The sequence below is a fragment of the Melospiza melodia genome, chromosome 14, assembly GCF_035770615.1.
Source record: "Melospiza melodia melodia isolate bMelMel2 chromosome 14, bMelMel2.pri, whole genome shotgun sequence".
NCBI lineage: Eukaryota > Metazoa > Chordata > Aves > Passeriformes > Passerellidae > Melospiza > Melospiza melodia.
Window position 1 is genome coordinate 13,733,109 of NC_086207.1, and position 21,167 is coordinate 13,754,275.

General features: G+C 41.7%; 1 protein-coding gene across 1 annotated transcript in view; it reads right to left on the reverse strand.

The window, feature by feature from the left end:
- Positions 1 to 21,167, reverse strand: part of ADAMTS2 (ADAM metallopeptidase with thrombospondin type 1 motif 2) — a 174,419-nt gene that overhangs the window by 151,196 nt on the left and 2,056 nt on the right. The gene's annotated exons all lie outside the window — the stretch shown is intronic.

Here is a 21,167-nt window from a genome sequence, read left to right on the forward strand (position 1 = left end):
TCAGCTGTGTGGGGTTACATATCCAGAGACATTCACCCACCAAAGAGACAGGTGGGTTCTGCAAAGCCCCAGCCCCAGTGAGTTAGATACTTAAACCCCAAGAGGTCAAGAGAATTAAGACCAGAGCTCAGGTGAATGTGGAAGTGTCACTAGGTACCAAGCTTCTTTTTAGTTCCCTGTATAAATCTACAAAAACTCAAAATCCACCACAACTTTGAGAATCAGTGGAAGTTTCAAACTCCTGCTTTTCTGAGAGGGCTGATTTGGGTCTCAGCTACTTTCTTGGGCTAGCTGCAGTGCAACTTTGTGTGATTTTGTGGTTTGTGCTGTCCAAGAGATCAATCAGCAGCATCATAAACATTCTTGGTGATATTAGAAATAAAAGGCAAAGAACCATAGCAATATTTTTGTGAGCATGTGCAAAAACACTCCAGAAGAAGCTAAGGCAGAGCCCTCACAGCTGCTGCAGCATTGGCACAGCAATGGGAAAGGGGCAGGAGCCCTGATGAGAGGGAGAATCAGAAAAATGATTGAATTGGTTTTATTCAAAGTTTCCACACAGAGGAGAATTTACCTTTGGCCTAAACCCAGGAATAAAAAACTCAGTCCAAAAAGAATGCTTTGGCCAGGGCCAAGTACAACTTGAAAAGGGGGCTTCTTGTGAGAGCTGAAGCACTGTGGTTTGTCTGGCATCTGCTATCACATATTTTGCATTTTCCTTTCTTAATGACATTATGCTCTCTGTAAGTACTAGGAGTAACACAGATTTACTTATTTTACCCATTTTCCCATATGTTCTAGAGGTGCACTACCATCATTTGCCAATTTATTACATTTTATAAGTATTTAAGGGATTTTGAATATACAATAGTCTAAACTATTCAGCCCAAATTTAATTTCATCATGTTTTATGTTCATTTTCTGTGAGTTCCACAAAAAGAGTCAATTGTCTTTTGCAAAAGGTGGTACTTGGACCAATATACAGTATGTTTCAAGCACACTGAAATATAATTATATACACAGACTACTCCAAGAAACCTCCCTTTTCCAATATTTTCCATAAATCTTAAACCAGAAACTGAAAAGAAGAGGTTTTTGGTTTTTTTCCTAAAGGAAAGAGCAATATGTACTTGGTAAGGTCTATGCAGAAGATAAAAATAAAGATTATACAAAAAGAAAAAACCTGATGCCTAAAAAAAAGAAAATTATTCTTAAATTAACTTTCATCTGTTGGCTTTTAATTGTACTGGCCTGAATAAATGAATAATTGTCAATTTCAAAATTGGTGCAACCACTTCATTATGAAGGTAACATAATGCTACAGTCACTTTTTGTTGGACTCAGCCAAGCTGACCTCTCTCAAGCCTTCAGCATTGCCACTTGCGCTGATTTCCTACAAATGGGAAAGAGAGGGATGCTTTACCACCTCTTCCACACACGGGTCATGTCTGTGGTCTGGGGGAGATTAAAGAAGGGAGATCAAACAGCCACGGAGGCAGGAGGCTGCATGTGCCACATTGGGTCCACTTTCTCTTTATGATCCAGCAAAGGTCTCTCAACCACCCCCAGCTTTACCCTCTCCTTGTGTGGGGAGCCTGATCCAGCGCCCTTGGAGGAGCTGCCAGAAGGCAGAAGGAGCCCAGGGAGCTGCAGCTCATCAGCAGCTCAGAGGGCGACAGCTCCAGCAAGGGAGAGGGGCAGCAGACACAAATGTTGGGACATTGAAGTCCCAAATTTATTTCCCTCTCTCAGAAGCAGTGGGTGATGCTGTATTCAGTTTGGGCCTCAACATGCAGAAGAAAACAAAATCAGAGGGAGAATCAAGGAAGGGACAAACACTTTAGAACTGTTCATGTAAGAACAGCTCTGGAGAACAGTAGCATTCCTTACAAATCAGGGGCATAAAATGGCAATACTGAAACTTAGTAATTCCCTCAGCAATAACAGAACTTTGCCAGTCTTCCAAAGAGGATTTGAAGATGGCATTTATTGTTTTACACTTCAGTGAACAAAAGATGCAGAAAACTAACAGAAGAGAGTAACAAATGTATTTACACAGCTAGAATTTCAAGAGGAGCAGCTGTATTTTGAAAGGAAGGAAAGGTCACTTTCTTCTCTGAAACTGGATTTAAGGAGCACAGAAAACACCAAGTTTTAGGTTATTTGTCTTAAAGATTTGTCTGATTCAGAAGCAAAACAGAAATTCTTTATCTGAAAATTAATGCCTGCAAAGTGACCAGAAGGCTTCAAATTTTTTTTCCAAAAAGAGATTTTTTTAATATTAATTATCTCATTTCCTGATTAGCAAACTAAAAGTATGAAATTGTTTTCCCTCTGGCTATAACCCAGCTAGATCAAAGCACTGGCCCAAGAACATACTGTACCAGATCAGTTATGGAGAAAGTCCACAAGAAATTCAAGCATCTCTACTCCTCATCTCTCCTGATAATCACCCCAGAATATAAACATGGGCTCCTCATGCCCCATACTGACAGATATGTGCCTAGATGGTTTTATAACTGGTTTTTGTTGCCCTTATTACTTCAGCATAAACAGTATCTGCAGAGTTCGTGCCCAGTCCTAGAAAAATCACTGAGTTCATGCCACTGTCACTTCTCTTGCCAGGTCTCACAGGGAAAGGTTTATTCCATACCTGGAAGAAGCATCCCCTTTGAGGATTACTAGAGGGCCACAGCTCCCCTAGAACTGTGAGGGCCAGTGAGGGGCACAGGGACACCTTCAGCAGGTCCCTAAGAGTTAAACATCACCATGATATCTATTTTAGTGAAGACAGAGGAAAGAATCTACACCCACATCTTTTGAATGCACAGAGTCATCAATAAAAAGAGTCTCCTGCTCCAAGCCATAAAGTCATAAATCAAGACAAAACAAGCCATTGACCTGTTTTTAGTCTTATGTGCAGATGCACCACTGCAGTGAGGGTTTAAGGCCATGACAAGTCCTGCTGCATAAATCAGCTCTCTCCTACACAATGGTGTGAAGGATAAATCCAAATCCACTCTGACAGTCAAAACAGGGCAGTGGTACTGTGGTGGGGGACCACTGGCTGCATGCCAGATGCCCACCAAAGCCAGTCCACCACTCCCCTCCTCAGATGGACAGAGGATACAAAATATAACAAAATAGTCTAGGCTGAGATAAGGGCAGGGAGAGGTCATTCACCAATTACTGCCACAGGCAAAACTCAACTTGGGGAAAATTAATTTAATTTATTACCAATCAAATCACAGTATAGTAACGAGAAATAAAACCAAATCTTAAAACCACCTTGCACCTCATCCCTCTGTTCTTCCCAAGCTCAGTTTCACTCCTGAATTCTCTGCCTCCTTCCCCACAATGGTGCCGTGGGATGGGGAATGGGGCTGTGGTCAGTTCATCACACATTGTCTGTGCTTTCCCTCCTCAGGGGGAGGACTCCTCACACTCTTGCCCAGCTCCATGTGGGCTCCTCCTTGGGCTGCAGGGGAATCTCTGCTCCCCCGTGTTCCTGCATGGGGACCTCCAGCCCCACCATGGGGAATCTCTGCTCCAGCACCTGCAGCACCTCCTCCCTTTCTGCTGCACTGACCCTGGGGTCTGCAGAGCTGTTCTCTCACATATTCTCACTCCTCTGACACAGCTGCAAGTCCCTTTCCTTTCTTATTCAACATGTTATGAGGCACTGCCACCATCACTGATGGGCCCAGCCCTGGCCAGCAGCGAGTCCCTTTTGGAGCCAGTGGCACTGGGGGACATGGGGGGGATTTTAGCAGCTGCTCACAGAAGTCACCACTCTAGTACCCTCACACACATACCAAAACCTGGCCTCACCAACCTGATGCTAATGTTCCTCTCTGTTTGGGAAAGTGGAGCTATCCTGTAGGAAGGTGTTTGTATAAATACCACAAGGACTGAGAAGTGGTTATTATCCTCCAAAAAGCAGTGTTAATGCAGGCTTTAAAAAGAGATCAATGGGCATTTTTGTATTAGTCACATTTTTGGCAGCTCATCCATATCTGCAAATATATATTTTAGAAGATCAAGTCAGCAGCCAATCCATGCTACAGTCAGAAAAAGGAAGACATTAAAAGCACATATCATCCAATTATATTAGTGCCCCCTCCTAGAGAATGTTTTACAGTTATGTCTGGCTAGTCAAACCAATTTCTCTTTACTGCTTACTGGAACACCACCTCTTCTATTTCCTCCAAGTTGACTAGGGCTTTTCTGTACTCCAGTTCTTTTATTTCATAAATGTTTTGCAAATACACTCTCACTTGGATTAGGCTGCACTTAACCTGCACTTACCATTCCCTGGGTTTAAAATGAAAAGCATCAGAGCAACAGAGGGAGATCTGGTGTACATCACTGTCCAAAGCCTGTGTGTGTCCAGGGTCAAGAACAACTCTGCTGAACACAGAACAGAGAAGCAGGTGCACCTGACAAAAGTCAGACAGCCCAAAAACACACAGTGCAGAGAATCAGACACAGAACCCCCTGACAAAGAGTCCTGGGGGAAAAGCCAGGCTTTGAGTGAGTTGTTGACCTTGGAGCTGGGAGCAGGAATCTGTGTCCCATTGCCTGAGCTCAGTGAGAACTCAAAGAACTTCCTTATTCTTTGTAAGCAAGCGGGAGGTACAAAGAATATCTGAGTCCATCACCTTTCCCTAACTTCAGCTGTCTGCAAGAACCTTCCAGTTTTTGGCAAATCTCACTCATGTCCAAAGAGGCAGCAGTACATGCAAATGCTTTATAGTTTAAAATGTCGTATGTTGATGCTGACAAGTTCAAGACATGAGAAGAGGTTGCTATGGAAACACATGCAGTATTGCCTGGAACATAAGGCAACATTTTGCATTAGGAATTTTTTAAAAAATCAACCTTGGACCAACAAATTAGTTGGTTGCCAAATTAGGTTTAGGATGGGGAAAAATCAGTTTGTCATTTGCTCTCAGACAGAAATATTTTTGTTTAGAAACAATAAAGCTAAATGTAATGGAAGCATTTCCATTATACTTTGGATTATTTTCCTTGTCTCAGAGCAAAAAAGTAATTTCATATTGAAAGAGTTTCTTTTGAAGCAAATCCATCTCTATATTCCCATGTGCTGGAGTCTCCATCTAATTTTCTTTCTATAATTAATGAAATCACTTTAATGAATGGTTATATTCTTTGAAAGGTTAAACCTTTAACTCTTACATAACATTACTTGCCTGTGTACCCACAACAGAACAAATATGGGAGTAGAACTGATCAGAAGAGAGCAGGATTGCACCCTTGGGCAGTCTGGCAGTTCTCAGTTGTTTCCTGAGCCCTGTTTTATAACCCTGTCACCGTGGCAAGGTGACACCTGCCCTTCTGGGGTAATGCTGTGCAGTGGCATCTTTCAATGCCAATCTCTTCTGCTTCATTCCCTGCCCTCCCAACAAGCACAAGAACAATTCTGAATTCCCCAAATAACAGTTTTACTCTGCAGGCCTCACAAAAAGCCCGATTCTAAAACACAATTCCTACACACCCATGTACTCAAGGGGAATAAAAACCCTCTCCACTTAATCTTTCTTACATAAAGCATGAAGCCTTTTGTTTTTCCTTCTGAAAACTTTCTATGAGTTATCCACTGGATTTGAAAGAGAAGATTTATAAAAAGGGGACACAGGGTTCTACTTCTGACACTTTATTTTTGGAAGCACAGAAGAGCATTTGAGCTGCTGGGCCTCAGACTGACTCTTTCATCTTTTCCTATTTTGAGTATTCTAGAAAATTTCAGTCTACTAGAACATTTATTTGTTTGGGCATTTCTGCCATCACAGAATTGAAAAATGGACTAATCTACAATTCAACCTAAATTACACTCCAGACTGCAGCTGCAGCTGACAAGACCTCATGATTTTTGCAAGGAGAAGGCCAAGATACACTTATAAACACAGAAGATGGGGTCATGGTATCAGCATGGCATGATCAACATTTTTGCCTGATAACTTTAGTAAAAATCTAAACCAAATTACAGACATATTTTCTTCATAAATACCTGAGCAATGAAGGTGGGAAAACCTCTTTTTTGCTAAGTTTAAGAGAGAGGGTGCTAGGAAATCTGATGACAAGCATCTGAAATTGAAAAAACCTTTTGAACAGGCTTAAGAGCACTGTCCTTCAATAAATGCAGCAGGAGGCAAACAATGCCAGCAAATTGTTTTTAGAAAACATCTCATTTAGGGTTGTGCTGTCAAAGACACCTAAGGAGAACTGACAGCCAAACACAGATGGGCTCCTCATGTCCTCAAAACCTCGGCTTACATGGTTACAGCTGAATCCCAACACATCCAGCTTGTTTCAAACGAGGGGTGTTTTCCAGCCATCCCACTGTCACAGGGAAATTCCTGGAAATGCTTTTTATGAGTGCAGACCTCCTGTCTCAGCAGGCTGTAGGCTACTGAATTCAAGGGCCACTGCTGCCACCCAGGCTCAGTGGGTCACAGCAAGAGGAATGAGGAACAGCATTTCTGAGTTTTAAATGCCAGATCCTTTTAACATCCATCCAGCAGCCCCTATAAATTCATTTATTACTGTATTTTTAAGCTGTCTGTACATGGTTGGGTTTTGGCCAGTTCAAGAACAGCCTTTTTTAATTTTATTTTTAAAATAAAACCTATTTTTTATGCAGATCTTCCAGACACATAAGATATTAACTTTTACTTTACCTTCTACTTACAACATCAATAACAGTGAAAAGCTGTTTCTCTTTTCTTTGGAATCTAGTAAATCTGTGTTCCTTAAGAAGCTTACAAGAATACTCAGACAAAGTAAGTGCAAATTATTAGTACCCAATTTCAATGTTGTTTAAAGTATAACTTTTTCTTCTGTCACTCTTCACTTATTATTTTTTCTTATTATTACCTTGAATAAGGTAATATTTATTGACTAAATGTGTCTATGAAAACTTGAAAATAGGCAGGATAAATGTAAGGATCTTTATAAATTAATTTCTCTTAAAAATACACCATGTATTTGTGTCAGAAGGACTGAGGCAGAGAAATATGGAAAAGCTCATCTGTAAAGATGCTGAGACTTTGGCTGCAGTTCACTCAACTTCACAGGGCTCATCACAACAGTATTTGGCTCTCCTCTCTTCTGTTTTCTTCACTACTAATGGATACTTTACTATTTAATTAGTGCAGCATGATCCAAATCCCATCAAAGTCAATAAAACTCTTTTCATTTACGTTAATGGGCTTTGGACCAACTCCTGGTTTAATACCAGAATCAAATAAAACACCCCTAGGAAAAGGACAGATATACCAAGCTTACACTTTAAAGTACAATCTTAAAACCTTCCTAAGGTTTTTACCCACTTTAAAGTAAATCTCATTATTGAACACCTTACAAAACCAGCTGGACAGCTCTTTTTTTGCCAGTGTGATTAAAGTGTCAGAAGGCATCTAAAATTGTGCAGAGCTTCACTGTGAAAAACCTTCCCATGGCAGAGGGTGAGGCCTTCCTGAAGCTTTTCCTGGGGCTCCTGTGATGGCAAGGACAGGAGGGTTCACCCTGGGAGGACAGACCTGGCAACAGAACTGTTTAAAAGCTCCTGCCCCAAACTCTTGTTCTTTCTCTAGCACCACCACAGTTGTGCCAGCACTGGGTCTGTTGGGCTGATCTGCAGGAAACCTCAGCAATGTCCTTCAGCCACTGAGGCTGTTTGGGCAGAGACATCCTCACCTGAGCAGGTGGCACCAGGACAGCCAGGGCCCAGCTGAGGGGAGCTCTGTTCAGCAGAGACCTCAGTTCTAGTGCAGCACAGCTGATCCTCCATAACCACTTTAATCAAACCAGCAGGAGAGAGCACCAGCTATTTTTGTCACACAGAGGAGAGAGGAGCCTTCCTGCTCTTAGACTATACCCCAGTCACTGCAGAAAGCAATGAACCACAAAGCAAGCAAAATGACACTATGTAAACAGGGAGATTAAACCTTCTCCTGATACTTTTGACCCGTTTTGGCAATACCAAGCAAGCCACACAAAGCCACCACATCATTTCTAGCATAACAGCCTGCTTTAATTGACTGGCACATTAAACATCAAAGTTCTGTGTGAAGTTTGACCACAGAAATCACATTCAGAAATCACATCCAACCAATGCTGACTCAGCAGCAGAGCCACTGGATCCTTTTTTTAAATTCTCAAAAGCCCAAACAAAAAACCCAAACTTGTGCTGTTGGTTTTAATGTGTTTTTTGCATTTCACACGACTCCAACCTGGCAGCACAGTAGGCTGTGGGACAAATTTCCTTGAAAACAACTCTGGCAGAATGTTAACAGAGAAAGAAGAAAATTCAGGGTGAGGATGAGAGGTGCTTCAGCCCCTTCTGGGCTGGAGCTGTGACCCTTCCCATGGAATCAATCACAGCAGCTCTGGAGGGGACTGTCCTACAGCACACCAGGACACGTTGGTGATGTGGGCACGAGTCTCCAGCTCCCTGCTCCCATCACCCAGTGCCTCTGGGCAGCCCTGACTCACCTTGTACTGACACCTGCACTGGGTTGGAAGGTGCAGGAACGTCCATTGGTTCTCCACGGAGTCAGATTCCAGCCCTGCCCTGCAAACTTGCACTGAGGATAAATGGGAACATCTCTTCTTGCTTCATTGTCTCTTCTAGAGCTACTCACTAAAGGAGAATATTCACTGAGCCAGGATTCTGTTGTGAATTGGCAGGAAATACAGTGTTTTCTGCTCCTTCCTGCTGCATGGGCCACTCACAAGCTATTCTCACCACCTCAGCACTCCAGTGCCAGTGCTCAGCACCTTGCCCTGCTGATACTGATCAGATGTCTCCAACTGCTCTTTCTTCTGGCCTTCTCTCTGACACATCCCTTCCTCTCCCCCAAATCCCACACAGAGGCAGTCATCTCACGGCTCTGAGCACTACACTTCTCCACAGGAACCACAGTGCATTTTTCCCCAGTGAAGGAAGCCTTTCCAGCTCATGAAAAGGAGAGCAGAACTGCCCAGCAGCCCAGCAGCAGCCAGAGGGGAGGGAGGTAGACTTCCAAACAATCTGTGCAGCTTTGGAACTCAAACCCATTCACTGTGGTGGAGCAAATTCACCAGCTCTTGGCAGCCATTCAAAGATGGCCATTTGCTCCACGTTCCTCAGCAAAGGAGGGATGCTGACAAGGTCCTTGGCTCTGTGAAGGTGAGGAGTGAGAAGCTACAGGCTCAACCATCCCCTAGAACCAGCTCCAGGAGGACAACATTACAAGGTGAAAGCTGCCTCCACACAGAGCAGAAAACACAAGTATTAGGGCTAATCTAGCCAGCACACCGTGAGATACAGAGGATTAGATTTGACCTGATAGGTCTCTGACGTCAGTGAAAAGTGGTCTTAATATAAACAAATATAAAATGAAAAAGGAAAAAAACCAATGCATTCCCACAGTGGTATAGCTAGAATCTAGTGTGGAACTTGCAAGCAGTGATTCAATACTCCAAAAATTATAACCTTGTGTTAAAGACTGCATGGAGTTCATTCTGGAAGTGCACTATAAAAGTGTTACCTAAACACAAATAGTTCTTAAACCCACAAATCAAAGCAAACACCTCTTCAAATCACCCAAAAGGAACCCAAAATTGCCAGAAGCAGCTAAATCCTTCAAAGACCTAAGTATATCCATCACAGATGAATTTCACATCACTAGCATTGCATTTATTCAACAGTTTTCCTAGTCCTGTCATGATTTCTACAGGCTTGCATAATAACATGAAAATGTCACAAAAATTATATCAGAATGGCAATCCAGAGGCAGGGAGCCACAAGGTCCTCAGTGAGCTTTGTGTGACAAGAAGAGGTGCCTGGAGCTGTGTCTTTAACTCATCTGCCCATTCGAGACTAAGGACCCTTCAAAGGTCCTGGGATTCCCAGTCTCCCTTTCCAGTGCACTTTGCCATTTCCAAAAAACAAACCCTAAATACATTACTTAGTGGAATCTCATGAAAACATATGCACATTCCCAGATCTTGTGTATCCTGCTGTCTCCCAAGAAGGAGTGTATCTCTTTTCAAACCATGGGAGCCTGTAACCCAGACTGTCAGAGGAGGGCATATCTCCACATGAGTGTGAAAACATCTAATTACATAAGGCCAGGTCCTCAGCTAATGCAAAGTGACAGAGCTCCCAGAAATCCGTGGAGATATGATGATGCAGATTAACAGAAGTTTGGCTCATTATAATTCAATGGACCCAACTTCTAATTTTCCCATCTAGTGACAGATTGTTGGAATCCTGACCACCAGAACCTCAGAGTGCAATGGGAAGTTGAAAGGAGATGATAGCATCAGGGAAAGTAAACTCCAGTTTGGCTGAAAGCATATTTATGACCTAGGAGTTTCAATTAGCTGTTGCTGAGTTATCACAAAAGTCTGTTGAACAGATGTGCAATTAGTGTTTTTCTCATGTTGTTCTCTCTTGTGACTTGAGATGGGTATTTTTTGTTGGGGGTTGTATTTGGCGTTTGGGTGGGGTTTTTTGCAAGTGATGCTAGTTTTATTGAGGTCAAAACTAACATCTTAGGCAGAGAAAGCTCTTCCCACCACCCCAGCAGTGCAGAAGCAGAGGCAGTGTCAGCAGGAAAATCTTTCTCCTTTCTGGACTCATCTTCACAGGAATATGGAGACAGAAAAGCTGTCAGAATGAGCCTGCAAATTCAAGGCAGCTGGAATTGCCTCATCCTCCTGGCATGGACTGGAGGGTTTCTCCTGATCCCTCCCCCTTACTTAATGCATCACCTCTTCTGTGGTGGGGATGTGGTGTGAGGCAGAAGGGGAAGAAGGTTCAGCAGAGCTATTTCAGGGTTAGAGGCACACAGTTCTGTCCTGTTCCCTCCAGCACACGGGATATAAACAGCCATGGGAAAAGCTGCACTAGAGCTGCTCACACTCACCTCTCTCCCCACACCACTGCACCAGGGGACAGAGAACAAGGTGAAAGACAAGGTTATGATGTGGAATACTCCATGGCCTGCTTTTTGTCCCAAATACTCTGCTAACCAACCTGTCCAACAAAGCCAAACGGAGCCGGTGAAACTAAACACATTCACTTCAGCAGCTTTGGAACCATCCCAAAAAACAGTTACTTGCCATGGGACCTTATGCAAAATTATGCTGGATCATGACACAAACATTGACAGAAATTTGGGTTTTTCCTGTGTGATTTTCTGTTTAGATAAATGCAAGCTTACACTGTATTTTCATAGATTCAGCACTTTTATTCTATTTTATAAGATGTGTATGATTACTGTTGGGCTTAATTTGACTGCAGTGAACTAAGCACTTTATTTTCACAGAAATTCATTACACTCTTCTACTGAGGAGATTAAATTAATTCAAAACATCTTGTAAATGGTCTTGTCTTTCCTTGCTTGTCTATTGCTTATCCAGACTGAGTTTCACATTACTGTGAAAGAAGAATAAATCATCCTTTGATTAATCCCATTTTTACACTTGCTGCTTATGTCAGCCTTACCTGCTGTAGTTTTGCAAACAAATTTAATATTGACAGACACCTCTTAGCACTTATTTGGGAATTAAATATTTTGGTTTAGTGATGAATGGTGGATTTGCAATTTCTACAATGAAACCTAAAACTATTCAAAAACCCTGATTTCAAGCTTGGTTATAAATCTGAAATCAATCCAAATTCATCTCTAAACTTTGTTTAACCCTGAGGTATCTAGTGGTATTGAACAAAAGTGGCATAAAATTTCTGCTTTTGGGATTTGGGGTGAGGCTTTTTGCTGATTACAACAGGTAAAAGATTGTGACCCTATGTATGTTCATGGTGCTTTACAGAGAGTGTTTTGAAGTCTGAAAGACACCATTTTATCCAGCTATTACTCTAGGTATATAAAAACTTTTAGACATTTTCAGCCTTGTAAGCTTCAAAGCCTGTCATCCTCCAATATAACTCCTGTCACATGAGAGTGTTGGCACGTGAAAGACTCTCAGTGAGCCCACCTCAGCTGTCTTCGTGGTCAAGTAGTGATTTATTTCTCAAAGACTTTCTTAAGTACATCCTGGTTTGCAGAAGGCTTTCTGAACAACATCTCTCACATTCCTTCCACAGCTCCTCTCCTTGTAGGAAGGGGAAAGCCTTGAAATTTTAACACTCTGAAAAATGAAGAAGTATATTCTTCTGCATATGAGTTGGATGAACATGAATTACCCAAAAGCCATGATTTAAAACAAATAAACCCACTATAAAAACAGTAACCACAGCCTGTGCTGCCACCTACCCTTGGTTAATCTCTGTGTTTTCTGTGGGCTTTTTCCAAAGTGTGGGCTCTGTCCTGCAGGTGATGTGATGGCCATGGGCACCAGCCTGGCACCAGCGTTGGGAGTCCCACACTTCACCAGGGGAGAAATGCAAGATGCAGCTGCTTAGGGCAGGTACTGGATGTTAGTTCTGCCCTTTGCATATGAGGGAAAGAGCAGAGAAATGAGAATCACAGAACCATGGAATCATTTAGGTTGGAAGAGGCTTAGAAGATCTTTAAGTCCAGCCATTAACACAGGAATGTTAAGTCCACACTAAACCATGGCCCCAGGTGCCACATCTGTACCTCCCTGAGCTGCCTGTTCCAAGGTTTGACAGCCCTTTTGGTGAAGATGTTTTTCCTAGCATCTAATCTAAAAATTCAGCAAGTGCTTTCCCCTCTTCCTTTCTAAATTCAATCATTTTACTGTATTTGAATTGAAATGTAAATGGTGCATTACTATGCTTAGCTCTTGAAACACTTTTACTCCCAAGAAAGTAAGCCTTTCTTTCCTGTTGGACTCGATGTATTATTTTGACTTTCTCCCTTCTATACTCTACAATACTCATTAAATCATGCCAAAAAAGCTCATGTTCAGAAACAAAACTTGAAAGAGAAATCCCTCCCACGGACCAAACTGTGCAAGAGTAGCCCTGAGTCTGCAGTGCCCATCCTGGAGTGTGGTGTGAAGGTGGTGGATGGGTTTGCCTGAGGGGGCTGATGAGTGTCCAGAGCTGCACTGGACATGCTGGAAGCTGCTGCTGCAGCCCCCAGGGCACAGAGGGACAAGGAGGGGTGAAAGAGGGACTGCCCACAACTCTGGGAAGCAGGCACAGCAGCAGGCTGAGAGAGCTGCACTCAGGGCTCCTGAAGAAATTTGCTGCATCATCCACAAAATTCAATGTCCCCTGCCATTTCATGGACTGCTTCTTGTCAGGATTGTAAGTGATGGGGTAAAGGAAAAGAGCTGCTGGCCAGCCTGCTCATTAGCCAGCCTGCTCATTAGCCAGCCTGCTCATTAGCCATGCAGGTTCTTCTCCACACATCCACTTCATTATTCTTACAGTGGCAGTAAATCAGAAAACACACCAATAAAGGCTTTAAGACTCACATCAAGGTGTGGCTCTGTGCTACCTTAAACCTCAGGTAGATAGTCTGATTTCGTGTTTTTCAAAAAAAAGATGAGATGTTCACCATATGCCAGGTATTTCTTTCCAGCTTTCTTACCTCAAAAAACTGTAAAAATCATTCACCTTCATTGCAGGGCAATAACAGCAACCTATAGTCCACACACTTAGTGAATAGAAATAACATAAATGCATAAATTAGCTGTATGTAGTTACAGGTAGAAGGAGCTCTCCTTACCCACAGATACCAGTGATGTCCACTGATTTTCTCATTACAGGATTAGTAGGCTTCACACTTAATTTCAGTGGAAAATAGATTGTAATTTGTCCCCTGAGGTGCACGAGGCTAGAGGTTAAATGCTGGGAAAAAGCAGTCTGACCATATAATGAAATTCAAACACAGAGGTGGCAACTATAGGAAAAGCTAAAGGGAATTACAGTAGCAAAGAAGTTAAAGTTGCTGTATGTATAGCTCACCACATCAAAAGAGAAGTGGCAACATTGTACTTTGCAGGTGGAAGAGTCTGAAAGTACCAGGGACATTAGGCAATTCCAACCTCTGAATTCTCCACAGAAAGCTGCACAAGTGAGGAATTAATAGTGTCTTTATTTTGAAGAGAAGGGTCACAAATGCAGCAATAAGGGGGAAAAATACTAAATTTTGCATAAGCCAATTTAAAAGGAATAAAAAATATATATAAACTTGATGGTTAACACTGAAAAACTTCAACACACTTGGGATGCCAAGTACAAAAAGTAACAGCAAGTTGTACAAATGGGACTTCCATTTCAGCAAGGGAAAGTTCTGGAAAACAAACAGAAGGGGCATGAAGGAGAGGGGAAAGCAAGTGTATAAATCAGTGGTGAGGGCAGGTTCTCTCTGTGGCATTAGAGAGGATAAAATGATGCTGAAGTTACCATGGTCAGTAAATGAACCTCCCCCACCTGGGGGCAGCCAGCCCACAGAACCCACAGCAATGCACAAAGTCTCACAGAGGCACACACAGGACAAAACACACAAGGTGTAAAGAGAAACTCATCTGTACTGTAAAGTGACACCTTCAAAACAACATACTTGGGATGATTTTCACTGGCCAGGGGATTTTTGGGACTTCAAGAAAGAGAACTGGCATCTCTGTCTTTTCCTTGAGGGAAACACTTTAAAACTCTTTCTTTAAACAAAAAAATAGTTACTGAGAAGAAAAAGCAGAAACATTAATGCTGAGGTTCACACTTACAACTCCAAGAACTCCAGATCTGAAGAAAGTACCAGACGTTTTGAGACCTGGGAATAACTGAGAAGATCTATAACAGAAGCTGTGATTTAGATATGAGGAAGCAACGTGCTCTTCTGCACTTGAAGAGGACACTCTTCTTTTCAATGTTACAGTTTAATAGAACAGAGCTGAAAATAGCGTGTGAAATGTGGGCCTTTCATTTGCAGACTATTAAAGCTGGGAACCCGCTGTGTCAAGACTCTGCAAACAAAGATGAATTTAAAACACACTCAGATAAAGGGGCCAAAGGAACCAGATGTGATGTGTTAGAGAACTTACTGAAACTTTGGTAGAAAGAAAGCAATAAAGGGACAAGGTGATCCGAAAAGGAGGGTGTGCACATCAGAGCAAGGTTGTGCAACCCCCTGCAAGACACTCAAGACCTGCTCCCTGGCTCTGTTCTAATCAGACCCAGTATGAGAAATGTCCTGGTGTGCCATTAAGTAATGGCATGACCTGCTTACAAAGCAACAGTCACCATAAATAAAAAGTACTCCAAAGTAGGTCGAATACAACACCAGTGTGATCTCTGGAGAAAAGGTCCTGTTCCATACAACAGCTGGAATTCTGGTTGATCCAAAATAAATTTTTTTTTACCTTCTGTAGCAAAAAGTAAACATGGAGCTAACCTGAAATGTGGCAATGCCTTGCCATTTGCAGGAGCCTTGAATTCTCAGGGAACAGCCTACCCACATTGTGAAGAAGCAGCAAGCTGGGAGGTAACGGAGCTAATAACACTTTTTGAGGGCCACACCTCTGGAAGCTAAAAGGGACAGACTTCTCAAAATAGATGTTCTGCTTACTCCAGAAATTAATTATGACCTTATCAAAATTAGTTCCTATATTTGGGTCTTTCAAGATGGGAAGTAGGAGACACTATAGGCCCCTTTCCTTGGATATATAGAGTTTAATATTCTGGCTGGAAAATTACTTTTTGTGTGGTCAAAGGGCATAGTACAGCTGAGACTCTACTACAATGAGGACAATGCAACACAAGGTCAAATAGGACATAGATACTTATATTTTATCCAAAAGCCTACAACATACCACAAAGATACCAGTTTTGATTGCCTGAGGATACTCTGTCCAGATGGTGTCCACCTGTATGATGTAGGAAATTACTTGCTCTGCTCTCAGATAAAATGTAGGTGAGATAATCCATGCACAGAAGATGCAAAGAAAAAAAACAAAAAACCACAGTATTTACTGATGACAGAGTCTCTTTTAAGGACAGCAGAGGATAATTTACTCCAGTCAGAGGCTGAATCATAGTGTTTACACTCTTCATCTTTCACACTGTAACTTTTAAAAGGGAAAGCCTATGCAATTTACACAGCAGAAGGGACTGTCCAACTAGGCTCATGTTGGCCAGGGAAATGAACAGCAGAAACCAGAGAATGGGTTACAAAGCAAAGTCTGTCCTGTGAAAACATGGACATGCTGGAGTGCTAGCCATCAAAAGAGCTCCATTGCTTTGCCAGGCAACACAGGTCTTTTAAATGATGTGTGCAGAGGGGGATGTGCAGTCGGGCCCTGATTGTGCAAGAATTCACATACAGGCTTGGCTTAGCCATGGGAAAAGCCCAGCTGAATCCAGCTGAATTCAAAATTCCCTTGAAAAAGGGTTAATGGTGATCCCACTGATCATGTGCAGAGGAAGGACTGCTGTTTCCTTAATGAGAATGGCTTTTACATTTTGTTCTATACTGTGTCATAGAACCTATTTGCACTTCTTCTGCTACTGTATTACAGTTCTACTTATCAAAAAAACCCACAGTGAATTTTGCCATTACATTAAAAAATGGAGAAAGAAAAAAAAATAAAAAACCCACACAGATGGTGACTTTGGTTTGATTTTGGTTTAATTTAATGAGAAAATGCTCCCAAATGAAAAGATCATATGAGCCCAAATATCTCCTTAAAATGGATCCAACCCCATCATATTGTAAATGCTAAGAATTTAGCATACAGAAAAGGAATTACTGGAATTATTTGTAGCATGCATCTGTTTTAACTGTCAGGCACTAGACCTGACCAGACTTTGAAGATAATATTGTGCTACCTTGAGCTCTGCTTTTTTACTACATCACAAACCAGTGTAATCCAAAAACCAGATCAAAAAGAAACACGACTAAATTATAAATCCATATGAAAGCAGGAGATGGATGTCTAAAAGGAAAAATAACACAGTTACATAAGCATGTCTGCCTTCTCCTGGTATATTCATTGTGAGTAGTTCCTTCACCCTCTTATCCAGGTAAATTACGTGTTCCACCTAAGGTGAGTTAGATTCACCTTCAACTCTGTGGACAGTTCCAAGAAAACACCTCTGTCAGGACAGTACATAACAATATAACCTTAAAATTCACTTACTTCAAAGGGATCAAACTCATGCTCAGAGTGAAGAAGAACTATACTGAACAATGCTAGACTTCACAAAGTGACTAAATCCCTTTAGGAATGCAGGGAAAGTGGCAGGAGGAAGGGGAGAAAGGTGAGCATTTCACATGGGTAGCTGTAATTGCTCTCAGGAAACATCATTGACTGGATCTGAACATGAGATTCTACATTTCCACTTTAGAAATTAGATTATATGAATACAACCCTGTAAAATAAAAACAGAGGAAAAAAGTTTAGTTCTCGGATTTAAAACAGGAAAGAAAATACTCATAACATAAATAATACCTAACAACATCTTGGGACAACTGGCAGATATGCACTTGCATTGACACCAGCCAGCTCCTGAGGATCCATGACTGGTTAGGAAAGGGAAATGCATCACCAAAACCCACCCAGGTGAGCCCAGGGCTACAGATACCGCAGCATCGGGCATGAGTCGAGAAAGCACTGCTGGTGTCCCAAGCATTTCTAGAAGAAACAGAGCCTGGGCAAGCAGCCAGCCAGCCAGCAGGCTGCTCAAAAACAGTTTGGGAGGGTTAGCAAGAGCACAGGAAAGACTGAAACGTTGTAGAGCAAACCCTGCCTGGTTCATCACGAGAAGAAACAAGTCATCTGTACTTGTAAGGTGTCACTCTTGGTACCCCCAGCCATGTAACGCTTACAGCTCGTTTAGAAAACGAACAAGCAGAGATGGCTTGAAAAGCTCAGTTTCTATTTATCTTCTTCTAATAACTTTTCAATTTAGTGACAATACTGTGAAATTTTTGGACAGCTGATCTTTTAGCTTTAAAAAAGGAAGAGGATTATACTGATGGAGCCAAACTAGGACACCATGATGTGTTACTGAGACTGATGTTCCTTCCTTTGCTTCCATGGATGCAGTCAGATCACATTGATTGTTCATCATGGAGTAGTGATCCTCAGTCTTCTCAGTCCTGTCAGTACATCTGACTCTGCACTGCAGCCTAAGTTAATCATGTGTTCATTATCCACTTCAGATGTGCTGTGGATATTGTGTTTTTCCTGTCTAAGTACATATTCTAGCTCACAAACTACAAATCTCATGAGGAGACCGGGAGGGACTTTGTGTCTCTGAATTTCCACAACCAAATAGAAGACATTTTTGGCACATCTGCCTCAAGCACTGCAGAAATATTTATCAAAAATCTAGATGTGTAAAGAGTTCTTCTACAATGGCACGTTCATCTGCTAAGGTGAAGAAAGACAGTTCCCATAGTTACACAATAATCTGGAAGGATTATCATAATCCTAGCTTTTTCTTGTTTTATAGCACTTTTTACAGCCTTCCACCACTCTCCTTCACAACCCTTGGAAAGGACAGCCAGCTCCCTCATCCTCTGCATCCACAAGTAAGAATCTGGCCAAGGACCAAGAACATACTCAAAGCACAATGTCTTCCACCACAGCCTGCAGGCCATGGAGAGCTGACCATGCTTGCTGTGCCCACTGAGTGGAGAAATAGTTTGGATGCTGTCAGGCCAACCAAGATGATAACAAGTTATCCCAAGTGTTTTTATCTTAAGTGGGAAAGCTTTCACAGTACTTTTTTTTTTAATATGGTAAAAATCACATTCATAATTCAGAAAGCTGTTAAAAATCTATTGATTAGCTTTAACTTTCATTTTCATCCACAACTTTTAATGACCCGCTCCAGCTCTGACAACACACCTAGATTGCATACTTCAGAAGTTCTCTTCATCTGCCTCTGATTTGATTTCTAGATCAATAAATTTTCTGTTGAATTCTGATACAGAAAACTGTGAGTACCCAAACTAATGAGAATCTCTTTGGTCAGGGCAGCAGATCTTCATCATACAGTACAGTTCAAAAGCCCCTTCACAAATCTACCATTTTCACGTAAATTCCTTCCAACAACTTCTCATTTGGCAATACCAATTCCACCAGCCAGATTCTTCTAAAACAATAACTGGAAAATAAGACATAGTTGGTAGTACAGTGCAAACCAAAAGGGTTGTTCAAAGGAGAAAACATCAGAAGTTGGCAAGGTGGCAGATGCATCTGCTGACTTAAACCAGATTCAGTCAACAAAAATTTGCAATGAAAAAATCAAAGTAGGACACTTCAAGTTCAGTATTGTTTCAGCCCTGATGGCTGATGCAAAAGTCAGAAGACCACAAGAAGATGTCAAACCACCTTCAAAAGCAAGCACTTCAATAATAAATACTAGGAATTGAATTAATCAAGTTTAGAATGTAAAATTCTAACACTTGTTAGTTGCCAGCTCAGTTGTAAGGGAGATCCACCATCCTTATCTCCAGAATAACCTAGAAAATGTAGTGAAAATACTCAGGCCAACTGAAGAAAACTAGGTGTGAAGTAAAAACCAGACATAGAAAAACAGTTGACAATAGCTTTGTCCATGACTTTATTCACATCCAAACGTCAATAAACCCAAGAAAAGCATACAGCCCAGTGGTCCCTAAGTATGTCTTGCTGGCAACTCATTGCTCCAAGGACTCTTCAGTACTCCTTGCAAAAAATAAGAAATAAAGGGAGAGACAATCACAAGTAGTATTACCTTCTGTGATTACTTGCTTATTATTTCTGTCCACACAGCAGTGGCTTTTGGAGAAACATTGGTATAATTCCTTTGAGTTTGTGTAATTCTATTGATAATCTGCTTTATACACTCACCCCACAAGAAAGAAAGAAACTGAGATGGAGGGAAAGGGTAGAGATGGAACATGGTACCCAAGGGACTGGAGTTCAATTTGTTGTTCCAAAACAGATTTACTGCACAATCTCAGGTAATCTTTACAGCCTAAAGGTATTGAGGCAATGCTTCCTGCAGGAAGGCTTCAGTGACCTGGGCAAAAAAAATACATCTCTGCACTGCTACATCTACCATGTACATACACCCAGGAGGAAGGAGTAATCCATTTCCAAATGTATTAGCATAACTACAGAAGTTGTAATTCCATGTGAAAATCATTCAGATTAGAATGTGGCACCTCCCAGCCCAGACCAACTCTACAGTTTTTTCTAATGGAAACAAGAACACTGGAAAAGGCAGGCACATGGGTTGGGCATACAGGTTGAAAACTACAATTCCTTTGGTAGTTTTCTGGATTCCAGTCTTTTATGAGTGCATTTATTATTGCATTGAGGCCTGGCTTCACACCTTTGTATTTGAGACGTAACAAATGTGAAAAAAAGCAGTAATTTATAAAGACTTTCATTTATATCTTCATTTTATAAACCATTCTCATTCTTTGTCATTTTAACATGCAACATGAGACCTTGGATCTTTAGAGTCTCGTCCAAAGTTTGGCTTTAATTCCTGTTCTGTTTTATCATAACTCTTTTGTCTAAATATAAGGAGCCCACATTCAGGCAAACACTGGAAGAAAGCAAGAACAAGCTCCCCCCCTGCCCTTACAGTCAACACCTGTGCTGAGGAAAAGAACACAAGGTGAGGAGTAGCCATCAACAAGATCTTCCTCCACCTTTCAGCACAGATGAACAAGGAAGAAGAGCTTTTGCTCTGCCCCAGTTTTAAAAGTAAATCTTGAGCAAGTAAATTTGCCTTACACAAAATGATCTCTGCTAGACACAAGGAGAGCACAGAACTTTTGCTTCCCCCCCGAGGCAGAACTGCAGGCTCACACTCTGCTCTCTGAATGGCTCTTCTTGCTCAGTCCTGGTGCTTTGCTTACCCTCGGCCAGCTGTCCACATCAAACAACTGCAGCATTAAAACCTGCTTCTCAAAACAGGAATGCACATGGCTAGGAGAAACCACAGGAAAGGAAAGACTAAGGGGAAAAGTATTTGATTCCCTTCCATTCTCAGATAGCCAACATACTATCTCCATACATGTCATCTTCTTGGCACAGCAAATGAACAACTTCCTATGACTAAATAAATAGAAATACAACTGACTCCTACTGGCTTTTTATGCAGAGGCAGAATGCATTACAATTAAGCAATCTCAAAATTACAAACTCTAAAGGCTAGAGCAAGGAAATACAGGCTGGATAAACTGGTCATTATAAAAGAAAATATAGCCCCTTTC